This window comes from Dreissena polymorpha, chromosome 8, assembly GCF_020536995.1.
Source record: "Dreissena polymorpha isolate Duluth1 chromosome 8, UMN_Dpol_1.0, whole genome shotgun sequence".
NCBI lineage: Eukaryota > Metazoa > Mollusca > Bivalvia > Myida > Dreissenidae > Dreissena > Dreissena polymorpha.
This window is the reverse complement of record NC_068362.1, coordinates 79,935,470-79,961,632: the sequence shown is the minus strand read 5'-3', so window position 1 is coordinate 79,961,632 and position 26,163 is coordinate 79,935,470. Positions and strand designations below refer to the sequence as shown.

General features: G+C 33.0%; 2 long non-coding RNA genes across 2 annotated transcripts; one reads left to right on the top strand and one right to left on the bottom strand.

Annotated features, from left to right (window-relative positions):
* Window positions 1-2,932: 2,932 nt before the first annotated feature.
* On the bottom strand, window positions 2,933-4,172 carry LOC127840992 (uncharacterized). The gene is made up of 3 exons (XR_008030663.1): window positions 3,997-4,172; window positions 3,304-3,324; window positions 2,933-3,070 (listed from the first exon to the last, which is right to left on the bottom strand). It is a non-coding gene; the product is annotated as an uncharacterized LOC127840992 (long non-coding RNA).
* A 12,110-nt stretch (window positions 4,173-16,282) lies between these two features.
* Window positions 16,283-18,177, top strand: LOC127840990 (uncharacterized). Its single transcript, XR_008030661.1, has 3 exons — window positions 16,283-16,422; window positions 17,108-17,128; window positions 17,367-18,177. It is a non-coding gene; the product is annotated as an uncharacterized LOC127840990 (long non-coding RNA).
* The last annotated feature ends 7,986 nt before the right edge of the window (window positions 18,178-26,163 follow it).

Here is a 26,163-nt window from a genome sequence, read left to right as displayed (position 1 = left end):
GTCTTATAATGATTTAATAAACGGCTTAAACAAAAATGCACGGTCGTACATCCGGAAAAACAGAAGGACTCACAGAAGGACTTTGCGACGTCTAAACGGCACATTTCTTCGAAGAGAGCATACAATTTATTTATTTTTGAACTGTGTCATATCGATCAGGGCATTAACTTGAGATTGTTTTAAATTTGTACAATATATCTCACCTGAAAAGGCAAACATCATTTTTAAAATAATATTTTTTAAATAAATACTCAAAATAAAGCATAATGACTTACTGAAATCGTACATTCTGTTTATAAACTGATTGAGATAATTTTATTTTCATTTTATTGTTTACATTTTGAGTCGCAAATATTATCTTTTTAACACTTGTCTAAGTAAAGGGAGCCCTAGAACTAATAGGGTACTGGATTTGCACAAACCAGTAATACCATGCTCGGAACCGAAAACAGACATACTGCAGACCTGAACACTTATTCCGAAAAATAAATGTGAAACTGTAAAACTGTAAAAATACTTACAACTGTTATATCTGGTATGTTACATCAGTTAGCGCTCCTCTAAGCAATGTGTTCGAATCATGCACTTTGGTTCAATATTGACCACGCCCCATGAAACATATGCCTATGGTTGTATTTGCAAAATACTTGTCAAAGTATCCTCTCTATAACAACTTGGTCCAAAGTTGGTGTGTCTTTAATGTAACATTATTTGGAGACATTCTATATATTTTGTTGAACGCCTGTCTCTGATGTCAAAATGTGGAGACTGCGGGGGAATATGGTAAATATCGACTAAATATAAGAAAGGTACGAAATATAAAATTTACTTTTCTGTAAACACCATGTACATAAATGAGCTATATTGGGCCGCCTGGTCCTTTGCTAGTTATATTGTTTGTGTATTGCATTGTCCTGTATCTTATAACACTTTGACAATTTAAACAATATCAACCCTGATTATGTTAATGCAGGTGTAATATATAAATAATGTTTAATACGTGGGAAGTCCCTTTTGTGGTTCGCATCTTCAAAGGAATGAGGTTTTCAATTTTAAGAAAAATTTGTGTATTGAGTGCTCTATGCTAAAATGAATGCCTGCATAATGTTTTACAGGTTTTAGCCAATACCTTTGGTTGGCGTTAACAGTTCCTTATATCACTTGTATATATATATATAATGCTTTGTGTAATCAATGTATTGTATTGAAAAGGCAATTTTAAATTGTTCTTTTCCCACTTAAAGTTAGTTAATTTGAGCAAAACATAATTTAGTTGTGAACACATCACTCAATTACAAGTGTGCATATTGACATCAATGTACAGAGAGTGATGTGATTGAAACAATGCATCCAACAATTATTACACTGATAAGTTGTATTATTGCCACGAAGACGATGGCTTCATATAAACCTCAGCAGACATGGAAAACTTGACGGCGAGAAGACATACAACTTATCCAAGAAACAATCAAATCTCGCCACTTATTGAAAGGATGTTGAAGCCTGATACAACATTGTTCAATATCAAATTATCTAGAGGCATACACAGCCGTTCATACAACGAACATACACTACGAAATTTAATATTCTATTTAGCTTCGTAAGTGGGGACGAATATGCATTAATATGCATATTACAGATTAATGCAATGCTACATTATTTGTCAACGTGTATGCTTATTGTGCAATACCAAACATGAATCAAATACATGTGTGATATTACTGTCGGTACTTTGACTCTATTCTGGCTATGTATTGGATGACTGATGACGTTTAATTATGCGTTGTATTTACACATATTAATTTTCTCGTGCAATGCTTAAACAGAATACATAATATTGTGATGTCGCCGTTTCGCGTAGAGACCCAGTTCGTAATAAAATTCGGAAACTAGTAATTTAATCCCATAACGGAGGGATCTGACTGCGACTTACGCTTCAATAATATTATTTATATAATCTTATATTACACAAGTATCTTTAGGCGTGAACATCGCTTTTGAGCTTCGAGCTATCATGGCGTTCTGGTTAATTGTGATCAATGAGTGATTCCAATAATTTTATTATATCAGGCTCGAAGAAAGTCAGGCCTGACAGTATTCAATATTACACACAACTGTGATTATCATTCGTAAAATCATCATGTTAAAGGTCTTTAAATCAGTCCGAACACGTAAAATAAAACATAATACGTGTGTTTCGGATGCATTATTGTTTTTTTTGAACGGCACAAACCAATGTATAGCGCACCTTTTGCATCAACATGTTTACCGCTATTCGTTAGTCGGTGATCTAAACAAACACGTTGGTTATTTTTTCGGTAAGTGTGTGAAAAGGCTGGATCATTATTTAATGATGTGTTAATATCATCATAGATTTTAATATTAGAATAGTACGTTTGCTTGAGAATGACTCTTGTAACGACACAAGTTGATGGGTATTGAAATATCTATAAAATACCGAGTCAGTAGATGTAAACATGAAGAATATGTTGCATATAAGAAATAAATCCATCATATTTTACATACAAGCGGGCAACCTATCGAGATTTATACTATTTACATAAATAATTTATAATAAGGATGATTATTATCGGTAGTTGAAAATAAAAAGAGACCATATACAATTCAAAGCGTGTGCGAAACGCTTATCAGATTATAATTAAGTATTATTTGTATGGTGTCGTTTTAAATAAGATCGTACATACGGGCCCAGCGTCATTCGTCGTAACTGTTTTCATAAAAGGTGAATAAATACACTTATCAAAATAATCAATGTAAACATAAACACATTTCTCAATTTCACATTCGTCTTGAAAATAATGCTATATACTTAACATGAGTTCATGTCAAGTGCATACCACATTTATGGCATAAATAAATTTACTCGTTGCTGAAATATATTTATTAAGTGTTGTCAACAGAAGTAAACATTCTCTACATGACTTGATCTTTATTTCGTTCAATTTCATCTGTACTTAATCCACATAATTCTTTTGCCATCCCACGTAATTGCCTGTACCGTCCACGGAATTCTTTTGCGAGCCGACGTTATCCCCTTGCCAGCCACCCCCTTTAATATTAATAGTTACGGCATACAAACGTAATATATGTTGATACTCCATTAATTATTTATATTAAAGTAGTTAAACTTGAGAAGAACCTCATGTTATTAAAGTAATGTATATATGTATTACCAACTAATTTAAATGCAATTATTTAACTTTACATGGTATATTTAATATATTGCCATTGAAATAAACATTTAATACATACATTAAACGTAACAACCACTTATATACTTACATGGTCCAGGCCAATAAGAACCTACAAATCAAAAGGCTAAGTTTAATTTGGTCTCAATAATGATGAATAGTAGCAAACAGCTTGTTTTGAATTGCTTAAAAGACCGTGATAAAAAAAGCATGAAATCAACCGGATATTGTGTTATTTAAGAACCAACTGGTGTTAGTATATCACAGCCCTTATATTAATACTTAGTCATGAACGAGTTTCTGTTTAATCCGATGCAAAATTATTAAACAAGCAATTACTTAGTAGTCGATGTTTGAACATCGAATTAAGAGTAGGATAAACATAAAAATTGTATGAATGCGAATTTAATATGAACAAATAAATTTAAATATAAATTAATTTCACAAATTTAAGCTTATTGAAGCTAATTCAAATCGTTATTTTGTATAAATTTAAACTCTAGTATTTATATAAGAATGCTTTCAAATTCATATATAACCATATTAAATTGTATAAACATACACACAAAACTTCTATATACGTTCTTGGGCTGCGTTGCTTAATATAAGTAACTGCTGCCCTGACACGTCTTCTTGTTTGTTATATACATGTAAGTGTGTTGTCCTAACTTGTGTCAATTTCATCATACTTAATCACATCAATTTAGTTGCCTTCTAGAAGTTGCTATATGCTATCGGTACAGTATCAATTAGGATACAAACACATATACCATTGTTTTCTTACCTGGATAACTAGGATATTGTTGCGGCCGATAGCTCTCATATTTCGGCAAATATGAGTTCCAATATCCGCCCTTGCCTTGTTCTGGCGAATACGAGTTCCCGTATGGTATCCAGCTACTCAACGCTGCGCCACAGCATGACACAAGCAGCACAATTGTGACAGTTGAGAACATCGTTTTACCTAAAGCGACAAGTAGATGACAGGCTATTTATTGGTATTAGGGTCTCCTTGTGAATTTAGACTTGACAAAAGAGATATCTTAGCTCAAGCCATTAAGTTCCAGAGTTGCTGAATGGTGTTCAACTTTAAGATTTGGGCAAAAACAACGCGTTTCAAACACACACGTATCGCCTTTTAATATTGCTTAAATAGCTAAATTCGCTATTTCGCAGCTTCCGCAAGTATTGTACTTGGGAAATAATGAAACAGAGTGAAATAGAAGAGCGTTTTATTGTTATTGTTAGTAATCAAATATTATAGTTCAAATATTATTAATATAGAAAAAAAAATACATTTAATCATTGTCGAATTGTGTTTTGTATCAGATTCTTAAAATAAACACAATACCAAACACTTTCACTTGCTAATTCCTAAAGTTGACACATCATTAGACATAGCCAGCGTTTTTGAACACCTTTTTTTTTACAAGCCTCTGTCTTTCGTGTTCATTGTTTTGAATTTTATCACATTAAACCCCGTTTCGTGCGTCATGTGATGAACTCCTTCAATGTGTTTGGTTTTGTTGTTTGAAAAAGATTTTACAGGAGTGAAGAAAGTTCACGAATATTGAAGACGCGTATATTGTGGATAGGATGGGGTGCCCTCTGGACGGTAATCCCCTCCACACTGTTTGTGAAAGACGATATAATGCATGCATTGTATTCCATGTTTTTGTTAGAAAAGTAGTTATAGAAGGAATGCCGTTTCAAATTGTATTTAATAACTGCATGAACTGACAGAATTATTCTATGGAATAATAATTAAATGTTTAACACAATTATCGTTTTTTTTCACTCATCTTCATGACTTTTATTTAAAGAGTTAAAAACAGTCGCAGATAATCGACAACTATTAATAAAGAAATAACGTATTTTCGTTGTTTGCTCCCCAAAATAGTTTGACTAAATGATTTTGCTAAAATAACTGCAGGCCAATTGTTCTTTAAAGAAGGAGTAGCTTATAACATCTTAAAATAGTTTGTACAATATTTTACAGATAATAATATGTTCAGTATCTGTGTTACACAAGTAACACAGTATCAAATGCGATAAACTTTAGATACAAGCACATGGCAATATAACACACTTAAGAACAACACAGTTATAAAACTAATACTTAGTATAGGCCTGTCCTGTTTAACATAAGACAACCGTTTAAATTTCGCACAAATAATTGAACATAGGATCGATCTGCCCATTAAGTTGAATTTTATGAAGCACTCTTTCTTTTGCTGCGAAACTCTTCGTTTGTCCTACTATGTGCATATGATGTAATTGCGTGACAAATACGACGGCCGAGACGTCAAATTGGCGCCGTATTATAACATTTTTTAAATTTAATTTATTGCTTAAATGCAACTCACTGTCCAGCTGAATCGACAAGAATGTGATTGGCGTTTGTATTGTACTCATAGTCGCCATATATCTCGACTTTACTCGCTGCGAAACATCTTAGCGGGTCACAAAAGTACAGCCCCCACCAAGATAATTCCCAGCCAGTAAAGTCGACATTATGAGCGAATATTGACGCCCAATCCTGTTTGTCACGTAATTACCCTCTCTATGATGTGGGAAATGTTAATCTGGCGATTATTTAATTTCATCAATTTGTCAATGCCATCTTTTTTTACTCACCTAAAGATTGGACGTAAAGAAGTTATTATATAACCAATGAATATTCGTTTATTTCAAACTTTCTCAGCTAAATGCTTTTTAGACATTTTAAATAATTTAGCTTAGCATCAAAGCAAATCAAAGCAGAACGGTTGACATTCCATTTAAATTATTTGTTTTTTATTTAATGACGTTCAATCAAATTTATTAAATAAATAAGTAATAACCGAAACATTAACGCATTTGTACAACATATTAGTCAAATACTTACCTTGGTCGTTGCTCTGAAAATCTGAGAACTGATAATAAAGCTAGGTTGCAGAGGTATATATACCTGATGGTCAAGGGATTAGGTCTATTTTTGAACAATTAATGAGCTTATAAGCTATGTAAATCTACGTCGAACACGTGCATTTGAAATGCACCGTGCAGCATTAACATGCATTTAGTAACATATGTGGTAGTATCATAATTTCATAATCTCACGTTGGCTCGCAACGGAATTCATTGAGCGGAGGACAGAATAACGTGGGCTCGCAATAGAATACCGTGAGCGGGGATCGAATAACATTGGCTCGCAAGGGAAAGCGGAGATAGAATAACGTTTGCTCGCTAGGGAAAAACTTGAAGGGAGGATAGAATAACTTGGCTGGCAAAGGAATGACGTTTACGGGGTAGATAATGTATTTGGCTTGTAAAGGAATTCCTTGAACGAAGTCTATATGAAGAGGATCGCAAAAAAGGGAAACCACTCACTTCAAATGTTTGCTTTTGAAGCCAATGCGAAATAAATATTATTCCTTAGCAAGTACCTTTGTTCATGTTATTAATATAAAAAAACAATCAATTGACACTTGCCTCATATAAAATAAATTTATGGAAGTATTTTTCGGACATATTTTTAAATAAAAAAAATGGGTCTATTTTACCAAATATTCACAAATTGTACTTACCAATACATTATGAAAACACGAATTGCGAAACATGCTGGGCCCTTCCGGAATCTTTAATTTAAAGGCTTTCTTGTACAATAAATAAATATTTAAAAATGTTGTAAGCTTGCTTTTGTTATTATTCTCAATTTTTTATTTTTCCTCTACCGAATATATATAAATCCTCGTTTCAATAAGTTATAAGTTATTATTATAAGAACAAATCACGATCGGTTGTCTGCATGTTTTCAATAATAATGTAATGTTTTCTTTAATCCATTATATTCTCTATTTTTACAACTGCAGAACATGGTACCGGCATCATTTAAACATTAAGTAATTGACACAGTGTTGTGTCGTAATGATAGTCCTTCTCTAGCAAAACGCAATTGTAGAGCTGTTTGTACCATACTGTCAACACATGCTTAAATAATGATCAAATGATTTAGTATTTTACCAAAAAAGCACCCGGTACTGTTTCCAGGATGACTTTTTTTCACACATTTTATTTCAAAATTGCAAACAAAAACGTTTATCATATTAACAATAACACAATCATGTTATGTAATCAGGGATGAAAACAACAAAAATGCGAACACATCTTAGTTTATCTATACCATAGAACTAAATGACTGTTTAAGTATTCTATAATTGAATTTTCGTTTAACTTTCCTGTATATATTATACTCTTAAGGATGGACACACAACTCTTGGTAATATATATATGACTATCAAGCAAGATAATATATTTAAATTATATAACATAACATAATAGTACAAAACAATATATGCTTTATGTTAACAGACCTTTACAATTTAATTATGTAGTGTAAAGTGAAAAGATAGCTTCACTTTTTAAACTACAGAAATGTTTACATCATTGACTCAGGTTAACACTTTAAGTCTAATACAAGTGCATGTCATTTTGTGTTGCAAAAACTAACACACATATATATGTATATATAAGAAAACATTTTTACAGTGCATATAGACCGATTGAGTATGTATCAGCCATAAATACTGATGAACAGGGCATAGTGGAATCATTATAGATGCATATAAATTATGACTCATAGGTCATACATTTAATTTTAGAAGAAGCTGTACACTCAAAATGATATTTGTAAACTGGTGAAAAGAAAAATAAATTCAAAAATCATATAATTGTAATTCTAAGTTTGTGGGATAAAGAAATTCACTTATCATTTCAATAAATCGTTCGTTTTCATTTACGCGCATTATAATGAAATATGCATTTACCCACTCACGACAGCTGCAAGCCGTATTAGAATGTGTGTAAAAAGCAAAAAGCAATTCGTTTTGCAAAATTCCAACATCCGAGTGTCATCACGCAAGACGCTTTTGTCATGTAGCAACATGCAACTAATCAAAATGAAGTGTTCTTTAAGAACGTTCAGGGTACACAAACTGAAAAAAAATATATTGAATGATATGTGAAAAACGTAAAAATGTTGATTCGAGTATAATGCACATTATTCACTTTCGTTTTAACCATCAGCCATAAACACACAACTATGCATTATTTATAATGACACAGTTTACCTCTTACACGGAAATTATAACAGTATTAAACTATTTCAGGGGAGAAAGTATTGTCACATAATAAGAGTACAATAACGTAATAACATGTATCTTATTCGCTCGTTGAAATTAAAATATAACATAAAATATCCTACATGTGTTTGATTTGTATGCAGTTTTACAATAACATTTAAAGATGTGTATGCGTAAACATTGATAGCGTGATCACATTGTTTTGTTCGACCGTGATGCTTTTAACCTATCGCATGCCAACTTTCCACGGCATCGGTGTCGCGTTCAATTATTTGATAAAATTTGGCATACGAATGACTTGTAACCAAGGAAACATTTCCCCCCATATATTTAATCTTTGTATGTGTGCATTTTTTGTGTGCGATTGGCGTGCACGTTTTAAATGTCAAAGTTGGTTATTAAGCAAACAGTGCTGCTTATTTCTGCACATGCACGTACATATTATCCCTATTTTGGTAAATTAAATTGAACAGTCATAACGGTTACGTGCATTTCTGAATGCGTATATTTATTGCAATTTAAGCACATTATTTTGCATTTAAATGTCAAAACATTAATTCAATGTGTACATATGCTATTAACTTAGATGATATGGGCAACGAGACACTTTCAATAGAGAACTGTATCTTAAGTCGTCTTAATCACCGATCAAATCGACTGGCGAATAATGTACAATGATAATTATGATTTAATTTTATGAACGGGACCTAATTATTATTTTTTAATTTGTATATATTTATTTTATTACCTTTATAATATGTTTAAAGAACATTACACATATCGATTTAAATACACGAGTTATGTTTTAAACGTTCACTCTTAAAATCTGATTTCGATTGATTCATATAATCCAGTCACAAATTTAGTGCGCGTTGCACTCAACGTTGTTTTAATGATGAAACCATTGATGTGAAAAAGGATAACCACACTTTTGATAGATATAATAACGGTATCTACTGGGTGATCTGTATCAGTTGTTAACAATTTATTTTAGCGAACAATTTCATTCGATTTAAATATTGTGATTAGCTCTATATGTGAGGACTTTATTTCATAGCTATAACAATGTATATTCGATTGAGCGTTTATATACGTAATTATCAATCATAAAATATATAATATTATAATTCTTTCGTACTGATATCCAGTTAATTTTATTTTTGACAATATAAGGCCGTATCAACCTAAATTTTAAACACATAAGAACACACAAATTATTAGTTATTATAAGTTAACTTTTTGAATTGAAATTAAGTAAAATATTAAACCAGCAAGTACCAGTATACATTTAACTAAATATGTAATCACGTGTTGTATCAGCTGTATTAGTTAGTTTATTTCCAACATATGTTACTGTTCTGTATGATATAAGCCCGTCAATTGTTTGCCAGTTTTCATCTCATTACTGCGGATCAACGATTTCGCTTTACGATAAAAACGTGATTTTCTTTTACCGATAATGTTTACTTGCACTAACGCTATTGTTACACAAGTTATAAAGAGTTCGTGATTATTTGGATTCCTTGTTAGGATCTGTACATTTATAAGGCTTATGAATCATATAACAAGATTACAATGACACAGCTTGAGGTGTATGGTATATTATGTCCTACTCGTTACACGATATCACAGATCATAAACGGTCATTATTTATCCGTTGTGATCAGGCCATTGCTTTGATGGCATTATTATCGATGTTGTAATCATAGCGAAGTTAGGCCTTAAACAATAGCTACACTAATATATCCGTGCTTAACGATTTTAAACAAGCAAACCTATGTTTTATGGATTTGAATTACACTCTCGAAGGACAGTGATGCACCGTGATGAAAATCATCTTTAAACTGACGGCTTACTGGATCTGATCACATCGCATACGTGGTCACTTTCGGGTAACCTTTCAACAACCAGCCACATAGTCGCATTCTAAAGTATAATGTATTGTAACAACAAAACCAGTTCGGGTTCAAACTTGTGTGACAACGGCAACAATGCGCTGGGAGCAGAAATTTAACGCTGATCGCCAGGATGCGTGATACAGCATAAACAATTTGCCTTAAATTTAATGTAAAGATTTACTATATTTTGTAAAATGCACAAAACGTTTTACCAAACGTAAAACGAAAACGTTCTATACGCTTTAAAGTTGTTATGCAGACATTGAAATTCAACTTTTTCTACTGAGATGTAGCGACAAAGTATAATGTTCGCAAGCTATTAATGAGGACACATAATATACACGTACTACACGAGAAATGTTTGTTTGATGCTTAAATTGTTTCAAGCATGTTCATAGTAAACTTCCGAAATTATTTTTGCATTACAAAATCAATTATAAGCAAACTACAATACCTACATAAAATACTTTGTATACGATATACACTGTGAAATGTGTACATAGATCATGTAACAACAAACAGGTATCAACATAAGGTGTTGCATATGCATTATATTTACAAGCATATTTAAAAATTATATATTGCAGAACGCGATGTAACGAATCTTAATTGTGTGTTTAAATTTTGGACATAGTTAAAGCATATGCAGATAATTAAAAATATATAGTTTAATTGCTGTGAAGATGTGAATATGTGTATTAAGCATATATAGAAGCGCATAAGGGGGAGCACACATTTGGCTTCGAATTATTTCCGCGCACCATTGCCGTTGTGCCTGAAAAAACAACATGGACAATATGCATATACGTTAACATCGATGCTAACGCAATTAATTAAAGATGGGTCACGTTAAGTTTAGCGTATGTATGCAATGAAAAAAATAGTTGAACGTATAGTTTAAAATAATCAAAAACAATAAAACCAGTCTGTGACACAATCGCTCGTTGCAGAAGACGACAAATCATATTGTAACACGACAGCAATTCATTATGGCATGAGGTTACAAATTTTTCACCACCGTTTGTCTTCTCATTGTGTCATGGTCATAGTGTTATTATTTGTCATGCCGTATTTGAAATATGCTGACAAGTTTATAATACCGATATTCCCATATGATTGCTCTTCGGCTTCTAAATATCTTATGTAGGTGGCTTTATTTATCTTTATCAATGCTGTCCAAAGGTAAGTAAGGAATTACAGGCGTTTACCTGTTCGTAACAACGTTAAATTACACACATTACCAAAACCAACGATCATGATACTTCTTTAAGTTAGCTCTGGACCTCAAATGTACTTTAATTTCTAGTCAATCATCAGACTTAAAGACGGAAACCAAGTTCCGAGGCGATTATAAAATATTCAGAAATTAAATCTTCGATGAAATTGAGAAAACAAATCTTAAATTTCCTGCGATTTGAAATATTAAACCGTGCGGCCGCTGATCTGATGCAATAACTGTTAAAACGTTGGACGATGGAAACATATCACAGGCATAATCAGTTTTATTTCTTCCTCATTTTATGCAACTACCTGAATTTATGTTGTTTGAATATTCATACACGTTTAAAATTGTACTTGATAATTTCACACCAAAGCATGTAAAACACGACAAACAACGTTTTGAAAGATGCAATTGTGATGTGTACATTTTCTAAACGGTGCGTTGTAAATGTGTGATAGTTATATGCGATAAATTTTACCCAAAGCTTGAATGTAATGTACTATGTTTCCGTTCTTAAACATGACACATTGTCCGATGCAACTGAACAACAATGTGTTACTGTTTTAATAAACATCCTTTTTATTCAAAGAAAGTATTAGATTGTGCGGTATAAATGCAAGTATTAGTACACAAATCACGACGGCAGCAAACTAAGCACGTGCCTTTATTATTGACTTCCTGAACAGTAATTCGTAATAGTGACAGATTGTGAATATTAATAGCAATTAAAAAATTTGCATTAAGGAGTTTATATAATCGTAATATCACCATTGACTTTATCTTGATATTAAGACCATATTTTAATTGTATGTATTTTCCTGTTTGTGAATTTCACTAATTAACAATTTTACAGTATATATTTAAATTTCAAATGTCACCTTGTACTTTTGAAGGTCATTTGTGTATTTTATATTTTGTGGAAGTCCCTGTCTTAAAAGTTACCTCGATCAGCTTTCCTAAATAAGAAGGAATATTTTGTCTTGTTATTTTGACGTTTTATAAATTGTGCCTGTGTATAATCCATGTTTGGGTCATTATTGTGATCGAATGTTTGGCCAGTAACATGACTGGACAAGTGTTTCCGCTATTACCCAGAATTGTGGGCAGTACTGACCATATTCTTGGTCACTGACTATGTTGGGGCGAAATACATTCAACAATTCTTCATAACTGGAATCAGTTGAGTTTATGTCAAGATTCAGTAAGGTCGTAACTTTTGTTCGATAGTAAGGAAATCATTGTTTGAAGTATTTAGTTTAGCTCGAAGCATTGAAAGTATCAGGCTTTTTCGAGGCAGTTTACTAGACCTAGAACCAGTACTTTGGTGTCTTTGGGGAAGATCTAAAGAACACTTCCACAATGTTGATCGAACCCGTGACCTTCCTGTGGAAAAGCGGACATCATATCCTTTGCGCTACGGCGACCAAGCAAATTGTAATCACATCCATGTCATAATACACATCAAGTTATATAAACATTGTTATTGGAGAACAATTGGGTACGGCGCATCAGTTCGCGTTTTAGATGATTTCGGTTAATAGTAAGTTCGATTTCGAGAACGTGTGCTGTTTACTGGTATGATTGTTCAAGCGGAGCTTTTCACTTCGTCTTAAAATGATAACAACATCGATACATTCTTCGGGATTTAAAGTTTTTATATCGGAGAACACAATCAATTTTGATAAACTGCATTCGTGTACAACTAGGAAGGCAGTTTACAGCTGTATCAGCGAACATTTATTTTTAGTATGGCTAATCCCCTGCTTATATTTAAACGTATTACGACATTATTTATCCACTGTAATCATGTGATAATCGGCCAAATTACATTTTTGTAATATAATGCAGAGTAGTAACACGTGGTGAATGAAACCGACTCAGATTGCCAATAACCATGAATAAGTCCGATTGTTATAAGACATTGATTCTTCGGACAGTACATAATTACCGGTTCTAAAGGATAGTGTACTTTTATAATGTGTATCTGCGGTTAATACTCTCAAAGTTCTCATGCATAATTTCACAGTGATACATACATATATATATAAAAATATATATATAAATATATATATATATCAATAATGAACATTAATAAATAATCTTCAAAATATGTTTAATATGTCAACTTAATATTCATTTATTATTAAAAAAAAACTGTTTAGCACAAGATCCATCCTTGGTGTCTCAATGTTTTCAATATTCACCTGTTTAAATTATTGTGCACGTAGATTACTAGATGGCTGCATTTTAACTTGAAAAAACTGGTCAATACCTGTAAAAACATGTGATTGATATGACAATTACGATAGAAATAGTTCGTGCTAGTAGCTTAAACGCACTATGTGTATACCTGTCATAAAATAAGCTGGAGATTATGCTTCTTCCTAATATGTTGCTAATATTCACGGTACATTTCAATGCACATGTTCGACGTAGATTAACAGAGGTAATTAGCACATTAATTATTGCAAACCAAGCATGAATCTAATCCCCAACGGGTATATAAACGTGTGCATTCTAGATTTATTATCGAGTTCTCAGATTGTCAGAGCAACGACCAAGGTAAGTATTCAATTTATAAATTTAAAAATGTCTTAAATGTAGTTAATACGTTTCATTTTACAAATAACAAAAATACCAGCATTGTAAATATTTTGATTATGTGATAACACAACTTTCACAATATTTAAAGCAAAGCATACTGCTGATACAGTTTTGCAATTACATAAAAAATATTTTTTACAGTTACTGCTGCACTGTCAATATTTCGGTCAGTAATAATTTTTGCATCGACGGGTTTATTGAATTTGATATTAGCCAGTTGAGAATCAAACTACCTTATAATATTAGCATATGCAGTTCTTTGCTATGATCCGGTCGGGAAAAAATCGATCGCCGGAAAAGACGAATACGTGTTTTGTACAAAAAACTTAATGGGCGGATCGAGCTTTTGTTTTCGGTCTGTTCAAGTATCTGTGCTCAATTATCCCTTTACCAGTTAGATACGTATTTTGACGTGTTTGTAGTCCCTTAGAAAGTTAAATTAAATTTAAGACCTTTCTTACTAGATTCAAGTTTTAAAGGCTTCATGTCCAACCCTTAGTGACTGAGTAGAAGCAAACAGCATAAATCCTGAACAGACTGCGAGTTACTCGCAGGCTGTTCTGGTTTTATGCTGTTTGCATTTAGCCATTTTCACTTTGCCTCTGAGTGGGAAAGGGTTAAACAAGCTTTATTGTGATTAAGACAACTTATCTTAAAAGACAATTTGTAGCAGAACTGTATTGTTCTTACGTGTTAACTATTTCCATGCATCTAAAGTTTGTCGCATATGATACGGTGTGTAACGTCTACACAGCCACAACTTATGGTATTGTCTTTACAGTATTGCAGGACATATTTGAATGTCATGGGTCACTTTCCAAATGACCACTCATTGTTTTCATTTTAGCGAAATCATTTAGTTTAATCAGTTTGGCACAAACAATCACTATTAGGTAGGATCATCAAATCTTTACGGATAGTTTGCTATTATCTGCGACTGTTGATGCAAATATCCCCGCGCGTGCATTGAGATATGAGGCAGCGTCTAAAAACTGGGCCGCGAGCATGATTTATTAAGTACTCTTATTGTCACGGAGACGTGTTAAATTACTTATTTAACTCCAACTGGCACAAGAGGTTATTCATACATATTTATTTTACATCTCCTGTCTACTAAAGATATGTAAGATCAATATCAGGAACTCTAGCAAAATTGACGGATGCTTGTTTTAACTTCTTTTGTTTAAAATACAATCAATAGAGACATTATTTGAACCCGACCATTATTTGTCGAACTAATAGCAAGCACATTTTTACCCAATGTGTACGTTTCACAAAGACAAATACGTTAAAATGTGTAACCTTAAAAATGCATATGCGAAAGTAATTGTGTTTAGGTCATCGAGGTTAACACATCGTAATGTTATTGTTTCACTCTTTTAATAAAGTTCATGAAAATGAGTGAAACAAACCAATACTTATGTTAAACACTTAATAATTATTAAATATACAGTTTATCTCGGTCCATAAAGTAAGTAAATGCATTTTGAAATGACATTTTTTTATCACTGCTTTTCTAACAAAAACATGGAGTAACTTGTAGACATTATAAACTCATTCGCAAACAGTCTGTATGTGATAACTTTTCATCAGGCAACACATCCCTTATGCAACATCCACGTCCTCTATGTTTATGCACTCCCTACGCTCCTGTTGAATCGTTTCCTATCCACTTTATTAATTATAAAAAGAACAGACAAAAACACGTTAAAAAGTATATGACCGGGTGCACCAGGCGTAATTGAATGTTATTACAGTCAAATTTTGGAATTAACGAGTTAAACGTGTTTGGCATTTGATTATGATACCAATCGTATAGAATACACAATTCGACCATGATTAAATGTGAACAAACATAAAAAAAATACAATAGTTATATTTGAACTACTATATTTGATTCATATCAACCTTGTTTTTTTCTGCGGTTTTATTCTGATGTTATTAGTTCTCTAGTACAATACTTGCGGAAATTGCGAAATAGTGTATCAAATTTTAAAAATAATTACTATAAACGATACATGTTTTTGATACGCGTTGGTATCGTCAAACTCTGAAATATTGAAGAACGCTCAGCAACTCTGAGACTTGGCTTAATGACTTGAGCTAAGACTGCTCTTGTCTTAAGTCTAAATCCGATCAGAGACCACAATACCAATACATAACCTGTCATCTACTTGTCACTCAGGGTAAAACGATGTTCTCAACTGTCACACTTGTGCTGCTCGTGTCATGCTGCGGCGTTGCGTTCAGTAGTTGGATACCATACGGGAACTCGTATTTGCCACAACAACCTGCTGGAAAGGGAGGGTATTGGAACTCATATTTGCCGCAATATGAAAACTATGGGCCACAACAATATCAAGGTAAGAAAACAATGGTATATGTGTTTGTATCCTAATTAATACACTACCGATATCATATAGCAAATACTACGAAGAAACTGAATTGAGATGTTGTATTATGATGAAATTGGCATAAGTAAGGACAACAAATTTATAACAAACAAGAACACAGTCCAAGCAGTATTGAATTATATGCAGGAAAGTAGCTCAGAAAATGCAGACCTTAGTAAGACGTTTATGTATATGTGTATATACAATATAATCTGGTTATGAACGTCTTTCAAAGAATACTGCTATAAATAATAGAATTGAAAGAAATACGTATAACGATTTCAATTTAACTTTTCTTCAAATTATAAAATTCATTTAAAGTATTGTTTTTGTATTTAAATTGAATTCGTAATAAATACACACAATTTATTTAAGTTTTATATAACTGTTAATTCAATGTTCAAACATCAACTAGTGTCTTGTTGAATCATTTATTATCGAATAAAACAAAAACATTTTATTAACTCAGTATTGATATAACGGCTTTGTCATACCACCAATAGTTTGTTATTAAATAACACCCTTGATCGGTTGATTTCATGTATTATTTTATTAAGGTCGTTTAAGCATATGCTCCATATTTTCCAGAACATGTATAACATTTCAAAAAGCTCAAAGTATGCATTGTTGATACGAAACCACTTTATTTTTGTAGGTTCCTATTGGCCTGGACCATGTAAGTTTATAAGTGGTTCTTACCGTTTATGTATTTATTAAATACTGATTTAAATGACACATTAATTTCATGTATCACATGCAATGTTAAATAGTTGCATATAAACTAGCTGGTAATACAGTCATAAACACACTCAAATTAACTTAGTTTTATCTTAGTTAAGAAACTACATTTATATAAAAAATGATGAAATACTAACTTAAAATACGATTGTAAGTCGTAACTATTATTATTAAAGGGGGCGGCTGGCGAGGAAATAACGTCGGATCGCAAGGTAATTCCGTAAGCGGGTATGGGAATGCCGTAGGATCGCAAGGGAATAATGTCGACGGATATGGGAATGATGTTGGCTCGCAATGGAATTCCGTGGACGGTAAAGGCAATTACGTTGGCTCGCAATGGAATTCCGTGAACTGAGTACAGCTGAAATGGAACACAATACAGAACAACACGTACCAAAAATGTTTTCTTTTGTTGACAATACTTAATAAATATTATTCAGCAACGCTTACCTTGATTTGTGTCATACATGTGGTATATTCTTTATATGACTTTACATTAACTCTATTGAAGCATTTTGCAGAAGAATGTGGAATCACGAAATTCGTTTCTGTGTCGAATGGTTTTTTATTAATTGTACTTATTCACTTATTATAACACATTTATGGATACCAATGCTGAGCCCGTTATATTAATACTGCGATGGAAATATTATAAACATATTTTGATGTGTATGAATTGCCCCTGCATATTTACCACAACCAATAACATATGCTTGCATAGGTGCATAGTTACCATTACCAATAACATACATCTGCATTAAATAAATGATTCTTTGTAAAAGTATAAATCACGATGGGTGTCTCACTTATATTAAAACTATGCTGTTCTATTGTGTTTAAAACAACTTATTCTTAATTGTTTACATCTGCTTAATGCTTACCCTGCATAAGTTAGAGATAAATTAATACAGAAGGAGTTGTGTTGTAACGAAAGTCTGTCTTAGGCAAAATACACTGTGCTTAAATGGAATACTATGATGATATGAACACGTCTTTAAAAAATGGTTCATTGTGTTCACCTCCTTACCAAACACTTTGCCATCACTTTTGTATGTATTTTTTGTTCAGAGCACAGAAAAAAAGGATAACATGCTGATGCTAAAGTTGCGCTAGACAATAGTGTGTGTTGTCAACAAAACGATATTGAAGACGAAACACATGTTTTGCTTTCAAATGCTCGAATGGATTCGGACTGAGTTAAATCCTTAAAACACGTATTCATGATGATTCAACGAACTACAATCACAGTTCCTTTTTATGATATCAGGTTTGACTTTCTTCATCACACTTGGAGACAAACAAGCTCGACCCTCGACATCGATTTTCTCGCAAAAAGCAAGTTTTAGTATATATTATTATAAAAAAGTTTAATGGTTGTCAACCGCGGTCGGATCCTTACAATATGGGATTTAATTAACATTGTTTTTATTTGTTACGAACTGAAACTTCATGCGCCCCGGTAAAGGCGAAAACATAATAATGTTTCTTTTGCCAACATATATTGAACGAGACAGTGAATATGTTTAAATGTGACGCGAATAAATGAGCCATCAATTATAACCGGCATACAGGCAATTATACCGACATTAATGTCCTACATTTTTTTAACACAGTAAATATATAAAGATGAGCTAGCATTGTAATCATCTGCAATGTGCATGATTTTGTAACATTTTTTATTGCCACTTAAAGTGTCAATTCGCGGCCCGGTCATAGCTATATATATGGGCAAAATCGTACGAAAACGTGTTTTCATTGAGGACACCACTGAAAATCCGGTTGAAATCGGTTGAAAACAAACAATATAGTGATGTTCAGTTTGGGGCCGAGTATGGTAAAGTACGAAAACGACATAATTATTATTCACGATTCGACACGTTATTTCAAACCTAAAAAACAAAAATGGGGATACGGGCGAATTTAGCGGAGAGAAGATAAGAACACATGCAAATACATCTGTTACAGACGGAAACTGAGTTGCAACGCTACGTTTTTGCTTAATATATGTATTTTTCTTCCATATGCTTATAATGTTTAGCGAAAGGTTAATATATATATAATTTGCACAACTTGAGACGCTGCAATTATTTTCGCCAATTGCATGTATTTATGATCCCTTATATATTATTGTATCGATTCAAAACAGATTTTGATCAGGTTTTCGATGTCAACCTCGATAAAAAATAGATTTCAATTAATGTATAAAAAGTTTATTTCTAGCTATACGATTTATATGCAAAAAAAACGATCTATTCCGCGAACTGTCACTTTAAGAATGTAAATATGAAACTTATTTTTGTTACTTTGAGTATTAAATGTTCCATCGTTTTGTTTAGTTGCATGTTTTTATCTTTCTACTGCGTTGCTTCATCGTGAAATATTACAAAACTGGAAACATAAACCCGCACCAACAAAATATTCAAATCTATAAATCCATAGGGTCAAAGTTGGGGAGGAATTTTGCATGTGCCTTCATGCGAAAGTGGGATGAAGAATTGATGAAAAATGAGTTCATACCAGTCTTTTACAAAAGATACATCGACGATGAATTTGGACTTTAGACACATGGGCTGGAGAAACTTAATGAGTTCCTTATGTTTGCAAACCAGACTGATGAAAATATTCAAGTAGAAATGAGAGTTGATACAAAAGAAATAGAATTTCTGGATACTATTGTCAGAATAGAAGATGGGAAACTGATAACATCTTTATACACCAAACCATCAGACAAGCACATGTATTTAAACTACAAAACAAGCCATCCAAGAAAAACAAAGGAAGCAATTCCATATAGTCAAGCCATTAGACTGAAAATAATCTGTTCTAAAGATACAGATTATCAGGTCCATAAGATAAAAAAAACAATCATCGTAGACGTGGGTATAGCGGAAAGATAATTTACAGGCAATTTTCTCGAGCAGACGAGCTGGAAAGGGAGGCTCTTTCAAAACCAAGTGAAGACAAAATAAAATCATGAGAAGAGTTCCACTTGTTGTTACATATTCAAAAAAACTACCACGCATACATGATATTGTGAAAAAGCACCTACCTCTACTGCATGAGTCAAATAGAATGAAGGGAGTTTTTAGAGAATTGCCGTTTGTTGCATACAGACGAGACAAGAACATAGCAGATATATTAGTGCATGTAAACACACATCGGAATTTGAAAAGAGAGGTCAACCAAGTAGAAAGATGTACCAAAAAGTGTGTAGTGTGTGACATGCTAGCAAGGGGGTTGCAGAACCGTGGAGGAGTGGGTGGATTGACCATTAGCAAAAGGCAGACCTGTGAAGCATGGAACGTCATCTATGGAATAAACTGTATACAATGTGACAAAATGGTTTATGTGGGAGAGACATCACGCTCACTAAAAGAACGGTTAAAGGAGAATGAGGCAGATACAAGGCACCACAGAAGCAAACCTGTTGCTGAACATTTTAACTCCAGAGAACATGGTGTAGAAGACAAGGGTGTATGCGATTTACATACTATAATGGACAATTCAGATTACTTTCACAAGATAAAAGAACTTAACTGGATATAAATATTAAAGACAGAAGCACCAAATGGTCTAAACACAAAGGCAGCTTTCGATTTAGTATGGCAGGATTATAGACGATAGTGTAGGCCAATACGAGATCCATGTACACAATTTAAGTAACAATTTATAGCGTATGAGTGTGTATATAAGTATGTGTAAAAGTTTATATATATATACGGTTTATATGTGTGGATGTACGTATACAAGTAGGTGTTTATATGAGAAAAGTGTAATTGTATGTGCAAGTATATAAGGATGTACATGTGTGAATATATGCGTATATATGTGTGCCTATGTATTAACACAATTTGAATTTGTGGATATTATTTGGCTCGTACAGTCAATATCTGTATTATTATCATTAAAGTATAATATTTAAATTAAAATTGGTAGTAAGTTATATTCAAGTATAGTAAGCATACAACAAATTGTCATCGGTATATATTATGTATTTATTTTGGCGCAATTGTATGTCACATGGTAATGAATGACGTCATGACGTCATTTCGTGTCATTTTTGACGTTGAAAAACATTTACTGTATTGATGTACAAGACAGTAAAAAAGATGTAGTAAATATATATTTGTAAACCTTGATAAAGTCCAGTTGGGCGAAATATTGGAATAAAAAGAGTTTTTTTTTACCATGAAATTAAATCACTTGTTATATTTTTTTCTGCAATATATAGTAATTGGTAACAACATTATACTTAATTAACTTTGTAACATTTGCATTCCTGTTGAAGGCAAAAATTTGTGTTTTGACGATAGTAGTCTTCAAACCGTAAACAATCGAACCCTTCCCAGAATTGTGTTTAGCATTAAAAATATGCGTTAGAACAGGTCTTAACAAGTCCGTTAAGTGTTATCTTATAGCACAGAAGCAACCCAAAAGAAACATAAACACGGAAAAAGATCGCTGCATTTAGAAGCAACACAGAAATTATTTTTAAGATAATTGGCACGATTCGAACAAAACTGGCGAATGTTTCTGAACAATCCCACATTAAAAACATACCAAGTTAGGATCTAATGGTTTCAGAGATGATATTTTGAAAGTTATTTTGCAAATAAAATGAAATACATATGCTTCTTGAGGCATTGTCCATTTATTTACATAATTTCATGATTTGAACAAATTGTGTGAATGAACACGATCTGATGTAACATACCGGATATTACAGCGTTAAGTATTTTTGGAGTTTTACAATGAGTGTGCTGTATAACGGTATGCGTCTATATAATACATTGCACACCCACACACCCTTAGCCCCCCCCCCACCCCAACACACTTGGCATGACTGAGGACTACTTTACGAAAATACATACATAATATTTTAGTTTAGGACTACAATCACACGTTTTGTTTACATCTCTAGGTAACATCTAAGGTTTGGAGCTAATTTGATAAAATATAGACACATTCTAACTTGAAACGGTCAATGCAAAACAATATGGATACAACCGTTTCAAAATGTTAGTGAACTTATGCACTAAGACCAGATATAATCACAAAACATGTGTGTCCTCTGAGAAAACAATCCGTAAAAAAGTGGCTAAAAATGCCATGTTTATCGTTCTTTTATGTACGACACAGTATAATTGTTATTAAGTACATTCTTTAAAAAATCAATATTTAGCTATCCTAGTCACATTAACCCATGCCAAGAAAATCCTCAATACGTAGCATGGTTGAAAAACCTAATACTCTATTTACGATATACCTGTCATTTGCTTTTGGGAATGAAGCCTATGTATACTAAATGTAATAAATGCAAAACTGGTTATAGGGGTCCGATGACCATTTTTCCACCAAGAGGCATATATTTACTACATGCAAACAGGGTGGTTCATGTGGAACTGTATGATGGATACATGTTATGTTTTCGATTGTTGTATTTGAAACGACCACGCTTGTGCATTCTATTGCACAACGTATTGCATGAATATATCCGGACGTACGAATTTCGGATATAGAAAGTGTTTATATAATATAGTTCCCCCCCGGACTAGGGACCAGTCAGGTTTATGTTAGAGGCATCTTTCAGATAAACATCTATGCTCTCGATTCTTATCATGTATGACGGGCACTCTACTGGTTGACGAATAGAGCACATACATTTAACTACATGTACTTGGTATATCGGTCAAAGGAAATTTCAGATCGTGTCCCACTTGAAGCTTGAATCTTTATCATACCGCCTCGCAAGCGATCGCGCTAAAAACTAGATCATAATGGCGTTATCAATAATAAAGAACTTAATGTTTGTCCATCGGCTTGTCTTTTTAGCCAAACGTTAATTGTTTTTTCTGCAGATTAATTGCTACATCGTTAATTAATAATGTGTACACTATTATCGTTTAATACAGATAATGCTTAACATAAAATAATATAAGTGAAGAGGATTTATTTTCTGTCAGCGATTAATAAAAACGTATTACAATTTTTGATTATTCTTTTATAGTTGAAATGACATATTTTAACACGTGGTTTGCATCGGAAGGGTCAAACTAAATGTAGTATGAGCTGTTTCCGAAATGTTTGATGTTTCAGCATATCGATAAGATCCCTAACTTAATTCTATACAAATACGTGCCTATACGCCTCACAATGAAAGAAACTAAACTATAATAGAAGTATCCTTACCTTTTGTTAATTACATGCAGGATTTGATGCGGAATGTTTCTTTATTTTGAGTACTTTCTAACTACAAATTATTAAACATTGATTTTCTTGCGACCGATATTCCCATTGGTGCTGAACGGTACCATGTGACATTGAAGTAAGAAGGCATATGGTACCATTTTGCACCAATTAGGCGATATGGATAATTAAGTTAAAATTAAATCGAGTGTAATCCATTTTCGAAAAAGGCGTCATATATATATATATCACAAAGTCCGTTATCAAGTCTTTCTGTTCGTCAGTCGAGATGAACGCCTGTGCATTATTGTTTAAGCCGCTGTTTTGTCATAAATGGTTGAATTTTCTTATTGACTATTAAAATGATCGTTTTGACAATGTATACTATAACAGTTGCCTTCCTTTTCAAATGTAAAAGTCAAATGTAGATGTCTTATGACATATTTGGTCTTACAACAGCTTGCCATACCTTTCTCAGTTATAACATTACTTGATTTTGATGTTTTTTAGTTGTACACCAATGTCAACAAACAAGGTATCAATTAGAACACCTGTCTCTTTAGCTCAAAAGTAAAGGTTACACTAAAAAGACTAATTTTGTATGATAAAGCCCATCCGAACTGTACGTGTGTCATTAATGCCGATATTTTAAAAAAGCGTTCGTCGAATGAGTATAACTACATAATGGTATGGCACGTGTGGCAGTTGTCATTAAATTGATTGCACCTGTAAGTAGGTAGGTTGGTGTTTTAGCCCGCTTTGTAAAATATATTCCGATTACCATTATACCTACAACCAATCGTATTTTAAAGGAGCCTTTTCACAGATTTTGGCATGTTTTGAAGTTTGCCTGTGAATGCTTTGTATTGATAAATAACAGTATCCAGATTAAGTTTGCAAATCCAAATAACTCTACTTTCCAAAAACATTTAACTCTTTTTTTTTCAATTATATGTATGTACTCATTGCCTCCTACAAATATGCAAAATTTCATTACAATTGTTCAATAAATAAAAAAAATAAGTTTGCAAATAATCTGAATTTGCAAAATTAATCTGGATACTGTTCAATGTAAACATTAAATTTAAAAAGCTCCAGTAAAAAATTAAAAATAAAATTTAAAAAGGGAAGAACAAAGTAGTCCGCAGCAGGGCTCGAACCAGTGACTCCCGGAATCCTGAAGTTAAAACGCATTAGCCAACTGAGCTATTCTGCCAAGAATAAAGAAGATCCGTATTTTAGAAATTATACAGGCAATCTTTGTCGTTTCACAAATTTAAAGTAACAATCACGCTCAAAAATATCGAATATTTCGTTAAATAAAGCTAACCCATAAAAAAACAATGTTCCTTTTCGCAAAATGCAAACTTTCAACGTTAGATGTTGTCTGGTAGAATTGATTTGACGAGATACAAAATTCTAGTTTTTATTTTTTTGTGGCCACAAATAATTCCATTTATATCCCCCGTGAAATAACCGAACATTTACGGGCGAACACGAGGTTGGATGCGGTTAGCGTCGGAAGCATGACGTAGCTCTCATGAATAATAATTCTGTGAAATCAAAATGAATTCTGGGTAACTGGAACTAAGCGAATGCGAAAATGGCTTGTATAAATTATGCAAATGAGTGCAACCCGAATGAATCCGATCCTGACTCGAAAGCGAAAGTAGATTACATCGTGGAACGATATTTAGATATTTAGATGCTTAAAACTTGCCGAATGCTTATAATATAACGTTTTTACATCAATGTTACTTGTTTTAAGGGTCTTCCTATTGTAATTAACCATCGTATGGTACTACTGGTTGTCGAATGTTTTTATATAGCATAATACAGTAGCCGTATGTTTTGGTGAGCGTGATAGTGACTTTAAACGACAACAACAGAACCTCTGCAAATTATTCAATCGTTTTGCGTTGCAACACTTTTTAATTTTTAGGTTTTTTATCGTCATAAGATGCATATAAAGGCTATATTAGACCATGGCAAATGCTCAGTAATACTGTTTCATCACAAATATCATAACTAAACCGAATATTTGCGAATCTGAAACAACTTTTTCAATTTTGTCAATTTATCAAACCGTGAAAAGATCCCTTGAATGATGGGTTAGATGGAAAAAAAGAAGAGCACAACAATTTTCAGACCAATAGGTTTACAATCAATTTTACATGAGCTTGTTACTACTACTGCTACTACTACCACTACTACTACTACTACTACTACTACTACTACTACTACTACTACTACTACTACTACTACTACTACTACTACTACTACTACTACTACTACTACTACTACTACTACTACTACTACTACTACTACTACTACTACTACTACTAACGGTAACAACACGGCATCCACGCGCCATCGTCACGGCACCCATCCGGATCGTCCCGAAGAGTCACGGCAGAACTAAGGTTAAAAACAGGTCAACAACGCAAGAACACGGAGCAGCTCATACCTACACGCCAAAGACAAGTGCAAACCAGGCAGCGATACAGACCATAAACGTTCCGCCCCGGACCTACAATGTATACACGCAGATAGATATTTCATTTCTTTTAAGATTATACTAGTATGTACTCAACTTTTGAAAGTTAAACATCGTACAACGGCTTTAACTTCAAAATGCAATCTAAAATGAAACATATAGTCAAAGTGGTACTCCCATTCGTGACGAGCAGAATCCACTATTGATGAAGAACAGGAACAACACCAATAAGGTACATATCAAGACCGCCGTATAATTTACATGAAAATCTACAATAATAAGCACCACCC